At 47.8% G+C, this 7,241-nt stretch overlaps 1 protein-coding gene across 2 annotated transcripts in view; it reads right to left on the bottom strand.

Annotated features, from left to right (window-relative positions):
- EPN2 (epsin 2) overlaps positions 1 to 7,241 on the bottom strand; it is an 85,162-nt gene that overhangs the window by 43,683 nt on the left and 34,238 nt on the right. For both annotated transcript variants that reach the window (XM_012806075.2, XM_012806077.2), the window contains exon 2: positions 347 to 468. The gene's annotated coding sequence lies outside the window, so the exon portion shown is untranslated. The remainder of the gene's footprint in view (positions 1 to 346; positions 469 to 7,241) is intronic.

Below are 7,241 nucleotides of genomic sequence, written 5' to 3'. Positions count from 1 at the left end.
GGTGCCTATGGTCCCAGCCACTTGGGAAGCTGAGGCAAGAGAACTGCTTAAGCCCAATAGTTCAAGGTTGCTATGAGCTGTGATGTCACAGCACTCTACAGAGGGCAACACAGTCTCAAAAAATATATATAATAATTATTATTTTATAGAGTTTGGATTTCTTTTCCATTAGCAGTTTTCAGAAGCCTCTAGCATCTAGTCAAAGCTCATACATCCTTAAAACTACATGGGTTACAACCCAACTCCCTCATTTCATGGAGCAGAAAACTGAGCCCCAGGGCCACACATTAACTGGCTCCAAATACATTACCTATTCCTTCTTTACCTCCAGATAAGCTGCACTCACCAGGCTAGAGTGAGGTCCACGTCTGTGACACTGGGCTCTGGTCCACAAGGTTGGTGACCTCCATCTGTCTCATCACCAGTGAGCAGTAGCACCTAGCATTGAGCCCCGCTTGGAAATAAACACTGTTGAATAAATGGATGTTACAGATTAAAAATGGTGTCCCTGTCCCACAATCCTGCAGGGGATGGAGGTTCCTCTTCTATAAAATGAGAAAACGTAGGCCCAGAAGCCCAGAAGGACTGCCTCAAATTCAGCAGCCCTGCTAGGGCCTCGACAGGAATCAAGGGCTCTTACCCACCTTTATAGCTGCCTGCTCACTCCTTTGGGCCCCCTGCAGGATTGTTCTACCTGATAAGGATCACTCTCCCCAGGGCACAGATGACAAGCCTGGAGGCATGAGGTCAGCTGACCAAAGCTGCTCAGCCAGGACAAACTGTCCTGCCCTCCTCCCCTGTGCTCTTTCTCCTTTAAACCTCAGCAGACAATGGGTACATCAAAAAAAAATAAGGAAAGGAAAGGTGTCCGGAGAAGGGAAAAGCCAGAGGAAGTAGAATAATCACTCATCACAGACAATCACACAGACAGGAAAGGTATGATGTTGTGAAATATATGTTAGGCCTTCATCTCCACGGAACATAACCCCTAAAATCCTTGAAATCCCCAAAAGGTCTTTTTGGGTGCTAATGATTGGCAAGTGGCTGGCAGTCCCTAGGAAGCTGCAGGATGGTCACCAGAGAGACTAGGGCAGGATTGGAGGACTGGGACTCTCAGCCCCAGCCCTAAAGAGGTGAGGGTCGCTGCAGCCAAGCTGATTATCAATGGCCAGTGGTTTAATCAGTCTTGCCTATGGAATGAAGACTCCAAAAAACCCTGAAGGACAGGGATCTGGGTGATTCCAGACGGCTGAACACAAGGAGGTTTGGCAAGGCCCCGCACCTTCGCCTGCACATCACCCTACACGTCTCCTCATTTGCATCCTTTGTAACATTGTTTATATTATAATAAACTATAAACTAGTCAACCTAAGTGTCTCCTCAGGTCTGTGAGTCACTCTAGCAAATTAAACCCAAGGAGGGGGTCATGGGAACCCTATGAAGCTGGTCAGTCAGATGTTCCAGAGGCCTGGACCTGTGAGAGGTAGGCAGGGGCTGTCTGGAAGGACTGTCCCTTCCACATGTGGGATGTGACGCAATCTCTAGGTAGACAGCCTCAGAGCTGACCTGACGGCTTGGCCATGGGGAAGAACAGCTTTCTGTGCTGATTCCTGCTGCCAGTACTGAGTGAGAAAACAGCAGAAGCACTTGGAGCTTGTGCACTTCTTGTATCTGCTCCAGCCACAGAGGATTTCTCTCCACCCTCAAACCAAAGAACTGGGCTTCAGCTGAAGGAGCCACATTCGGCTACTCCACTGGTCTGGCCAACTCTCAGAAATGCTCTACAACAGGCGTCCTCAAACTGCGGCCCGCCGAGGACATTTATCCGGCCCACTGGGTGTTTGTGCCAGCGCTGCCTGTCCTGCTTAGCAGCCGACTTGTCCCAGGGCCCGCAGTCCAGCCCTCCAACAGTCTGAGGGACAGTGAACTGGTCCCCTGTTTAAAAAGTCTGAGGACCGCTGCTCTATAAGCCTACTAAAGGACCAAGGATAAAAACTTTTTCACAGTGACTTGCACATTCGATTTAATTAGGTTTTCATTTGTGATGCAACATTCTCTCCAAAAAGAAAAAGGAACACTGATTTTTAATAGTATATCCTAACCTAAAGTCCAAATATGCGTCAGAGGCTCCACACCCGTAGCACAGGGGTCACAGAACCAGTCACATACACCAAAGTTGGCAGGTCTGATGCTGGCCCGGGTCAGCTAACCAACAATAACAAGTTCAACAAAAAATAGCCAGGCATTGTGGACAGTGCCTGTAGTCCCAGCTACTTGGGAGGCTGAGGCAAGAGAATTGCTTAAGCTCAAAGAGTTTGAGGTTCCTGTGAGCTGTGATGCTACGGCACTCTACTGAGGGTGATGAAGTAAGACTCTCAGGAAAAAAAAAAAAATCAGGGCGGTGCCTGTGGCTCAGTGAGTAGGGCCCTGGCCCCATATACCGAGCGTGGCGGATTTGAACCCAGCCCCAGCCAAACTGCAACAAAAAAATAGCTGGGCATTGTAGTGGGCTCCTTGGCAGGCTGAGGCAAGAGAATCACCTAAGCCCAAGAGTTTGAGGTTGCTGTAAGCTGTGACACCATAGCACTCTACCAAGGGCAACAAAGTGAAACTCTGTCTCTAAAAAAAAAAAAATCAAGTATGTGTCAGAATCAGCAATAACGTTCAGATGTACTTTATGTCCAGGGCCCTATAACGCACCAGGGACCACCAGGCACTTCTGTCTATCATTCCATTGGTACATGGCAGTTGTGACTACCCAGCTTCTCAGAGAAGGGGGAGGAGCTGTGATTCACCACTGAAGAGGCCTCCCTTCAGGTCATGAAGTAACCAAGATTAAGCAAGGGAACAAAAGGTCCTGGTAAAAAGTTCTCAAGCAGCTGAAAATATCTTAAGAAAAAAAAGACTTTCCTAAGGGAGAAACAACGCCCTGGGCTTTGCTGCCCTCCTTATCTAGCCACCTGCACAGGAGTAGGGATAGGGGGCTAGGAGGGTGGAGATATTCCCAGTAAGACCTACTGTCTTCCCTGGGAGGCTGGAGAAAGGCTGTGAGGCCCAGTCACAGCTCCCAGTGAGCCTCCTAGGCCTTTGGCACCAAAGAAAAGGCAGTGGTTCCTAACTGCCTAGGTGGTTCCTAGTGCTTCTCCCCTTCCAGACCCAGGCTGGAAAGGAACTCCCAAACCATTTAGAAGCCAGGCTATTGATGAATACAGGGGCTTTCTCTAGAAGGTTCAACTTGCAAAGACATCTGTCCATAGTCTGTTTGAAATACTTAGGCTTTAGGAAGAAGGATAAAGCTAATAAAATATTTGTTATAGTCAAAAAAAAAGTCTATATAATTTGCATAGCTGTCAGTTATTTCCTTAAAGCGTATAGACACGAGTAGCTTTCAGGAAGTATGGATCAAACAGAGAGCAATCTGGGGATAAAAATCTCCACCAGGAGTAAAGATACCAGAGGTACCTCTGAGAAACCACTTTCCACCCCAACCAGGCTACACCCCTCACCTGAGAGATCAAAACCCCTGACTCCACCCCCAACAGAGCAAAGGGCTAGATGGCCAGCACAAAGCTCTGGCTGCTCCAGCTAAACAGCAAACCTGGCTTTGCTGCACATGGCCCTGGATCCCTGCATTTCCCATTTGAAACTTCTTCCACTTGGCCTAGGGCCTGGGCTGTTTAAACATTTAAACATCGCTTCTTCCAGCAAACATGTGCCAGGGCTCCCTCCCATAAGCAAGCCCTGGACTCATACCACCCGCAACAACACACCCTGTTATTACTAGAACCTGCATTTTGTCTTTTTGCTCTTTTCTAAATAGTTTGCATGTTCCACTTTCCAAACTTTCTTTCTCAATTTGCCTATTTACTTCCACTTCCAGCTTGCTGAGGCTGAATTAATGCATATTCAAATGGATTGAGATAGGGTCCCAAGGTGCCTGCTGGGCCCCCACTCCCACCAGGAGGAGGTGAGGCTGGTTCACAGCCATTTCCTACACGTCTCCAAGCCAGTGTATGTCAGGGGCAGGGTAAGGGTGGTATCAAAATAAGAAGGGAAAATAAACTTTCTTATAGGTTTAAACTTTATACCAAAGATAACAAAGAAAATGGAAGAACTAATTTTTCATAAATTATATACTGACAACCAAAGAGATCACTGCCATAAGAACAGCAATCACCAGAAATTCTCTCAGAAATCCAGCTCTATCAGCAGGTATCACTAAGAACAATCTTATGGTAAGTGATAAATGAAGTGTCTGAATTTGTACCATTCTGTTACAACTTTAAATATTTCTGAATGGAGATGGAAAAGTGTGAAGTAAAGTGGGATTCAAAGAAAACAGCCTACCAAGAGAGCTGGAAGCAGGCACAGGCTGGCCACAGGAAGGCCGTTTTACTTTCTAGATGAGATGATGAGGCCAAGGCTCCCAGCCACTCCTCCTACCACACCAAGCCCCAGCCCTAAAGAGCCTATGTTTTGAAATTATACTATTTAATAATTCATTTTATTGGGCGGCACCCATAGCTTAGTGGACAGGGTGCTGGCCACATACACTGAGGTTGGCGGGTACACACCTGGCCCAGGCCAGCTAAACAACAGTGACAAAAAAATAGCTGGGTGTTGTGGTGGGCGCCTGTAGTCCCACCTACTTGGAGTCTGAGGCAAGAGAACTGCTTAAGCCCAGGAGTTTGAGGTTGCTGTGAGCTGTGACACCACAGCACTCTACGGACGGTGACACAGGGAAACTGTCTTAAAAAAAAAATTTCATTGTATGAACCATCAGGGGTGCTGATGCGCATGAGATCACCACACTACCCACTCTGACCAAGGTAGGGCTCTCTCCAGGAGGAATTCCAACAATTCCAACCAACAGCAAAGAAGCTGCACACACAGCTGCTGGGAAGCGGCACACGGCACCGCACAGTCAGGCCTTTGCAAAGTCCTTGGGAACTTCAGAAACTCATGTAAAAAGCCACAGTTTAGCAGTTGGTGTGGACCTCAGCAGGGAAGGATGTGCTGAGATTGGCATACCCACCAAGGACAGTAACTACCATGGCTTCCAGTGCTTTGGCCAAACCTCAGATGCGTGGCCTCCTGGCCAGGTGCCTATGGATTCATATTGTTGGAGCATTTGCCGTAATCCTGGAGGTTGAAGCTTTCTATAAGTTTGCTGTCGCTGAACCAAGAAAGAAGGCATATACAGATTTCTACCGAAATTATGATTCTATGAAAGATTTTGAGGAGATGAGGAAGGCTGGCATCTTTCAGAGCATAAAGTGATTTTGGAATGCAAAGAATTTCTTTGGGCTGGTTTACATAGATGTGTGTCACCGACCTGTGTTCCTGAGCTATGAATATGAGTGATAAATAATCCATTAATAAATTTTTTAAAAAGCCACAGTTTATTCAATAAAAAAAGAACACTCTCTTTTCTACAGCTAATTTCCAGAATTAAAGAAGGTGTTTGTTTTTTAAGACAGTCTCTCTCTGTTACCCAGGCTAGACTGCAGTGGTATCGGGTTACCTTACAACAACCTCAAACTCCTGGGCTCAAGGGATCCTCCTGCCTCAGCCTCCCAAATGACTGGGACTACAGAACCCACCAAAACACCCAGTTAGTTGTTTTTTCTTTTTGTTTGTTTTTTTTTTTATTTTTAGCAGAGATGGGATCCCACTCTTGCTCAGGCTGGTCTAGAACTCTTGAGCTGAAGGGATCCACCTGCCTCAACCTCCCAGAGTGCTAGATTACAGGCGTGAGCCACCTGGCCCCTGGGGAAGGTTCTTTAAGCCAAAGAATACTTCATTTCCATTCTGGAAATGGAATCTGTTGGCTTTGTCTATGCAACAACCATATCCCCTTGTCATGGAAAGAGCACCTAGACCCTCAACTCAGGCCGGCCAGAGGGCCACAGTCCTGCCCCCACCCCACTCTATTGGCTAGGTCAGGGAGATGTTGACAAATCAGACTGGGCCACCTGGCAACTTCTCAAGTGGTGAAACTTCTGGGTGTTGTTAGCTGCAGTAGCATCGTTAGCTGCTGAAGACACCACAGGACTAGAGTCTACCTAAGACTGAGGCAGACACAGAAGAAAGGAAGATACTCAAGAGAAGAGAAAGAGAAAGACATGACACCACATGGCCTGAACCCCTGGCTCCCTTGGTGTCTGGAGCGGTCTATGCCCTGTACTTCTCAGCTGCGTGAGAAGTCATCTGTAACCTACAGCACCGTGCCCTTTTCAACTTGGATCTGCAAGGCCTGGTCAGCAAGTACCTGAGAAGACCAGCAAAGGACAGGCAGTAACAGCCAAAGGACAAGAGCACAGAGCAGGCCCCAGGGAGACCTCAAAGACAAGTGCAGAGACATCAGCCAGGCTCTCCTCAGCGACAGCCGACCAGGGGGCTATGGACTTCCCAAGAACACAGCACTCCCAACCAAAGCCCAGGACCATCTGCTCTTCTGCAAGGGTGATTTATGATGGGAACCATAAAGTGACACCTGAGTCGTCCCCCCCATGCAGGGCACAAGCTGAGGGGAAAAATTTCCATATTTTTGAAAATACAATCCAAATTCAAACAACAGTGAATGCTGGAAAGAAACTGAATACAACAGCAAACACAACAAAAATGGAAAAAAATTCCAAGGCAAGGGTGATGCCCCTGGAGGCAAGAAAAATTCCTCAGAAATGTGCTCCCAGGGTTTCCAGAGTTGGGTGGGGAAATTCTTTACAAATCTAGAGTTCTCAACCATGGGAAAACAGGGAGGCGTTTCCTGGTTCCCAGCAAGCCAGGTAGGCCTATGGGGAAGGCACACATGTCTCTCTGTCCTGTGCCTCTGTGCCATTGGGCCATGGCTGGCCACAGGCTGGGAAGATGCTCAACCATTAGTCAGGGTCAGTATCAAAGCCCTAAGGGCCAGGCAGGTGGCTCAGGCATGTAATCCCAGCACTCTGGGAGGCCAGGTGGGTGGACTGCCTGAGCTCATGGGTTTGAGACCAGCCTGAGCAAGAACAAGACCCTATCTCTAAAAATACAGCCAGGCACTGTGGCAGGTGACTGTAGTCCCAGCTACTTGGGATGCTGAAGCAAGAAAACTACTTGAGCCCAGGAGTTTGAGGTTGCACACACTCTACTGAGGGCGACATAATAAGACTCTCTCTCTCTTTTTTTTTTTTTTTTTTTGAGACAGAGCCTCAAGCTGTCCCCCTGGGTAGAGTGCTGTGGCATCACAGCTCATAGCAACC

The sequence above is a fragment of the Otolemur garnettii genome, unplaced genomic scaffold (assembly GCF_000181295.1).
Source record: "Otolemur garnettii isolate 467f Iridium unplaced genomic scaffold, OtoGar3 scaffold00046, whole genome shotgun sequence".
NCBI classification, from domain to species: Eukaryota; Metazoa; Chordata; class Mammalia; order Primates; family Galagidae; genus Otolemur; species Otolemur garnettii.
The sequence above is the reverse complement of the archived record's forward strand: the minus strand, read 5'-3'. Positions and strand labels throughout refer to the sequence as shown.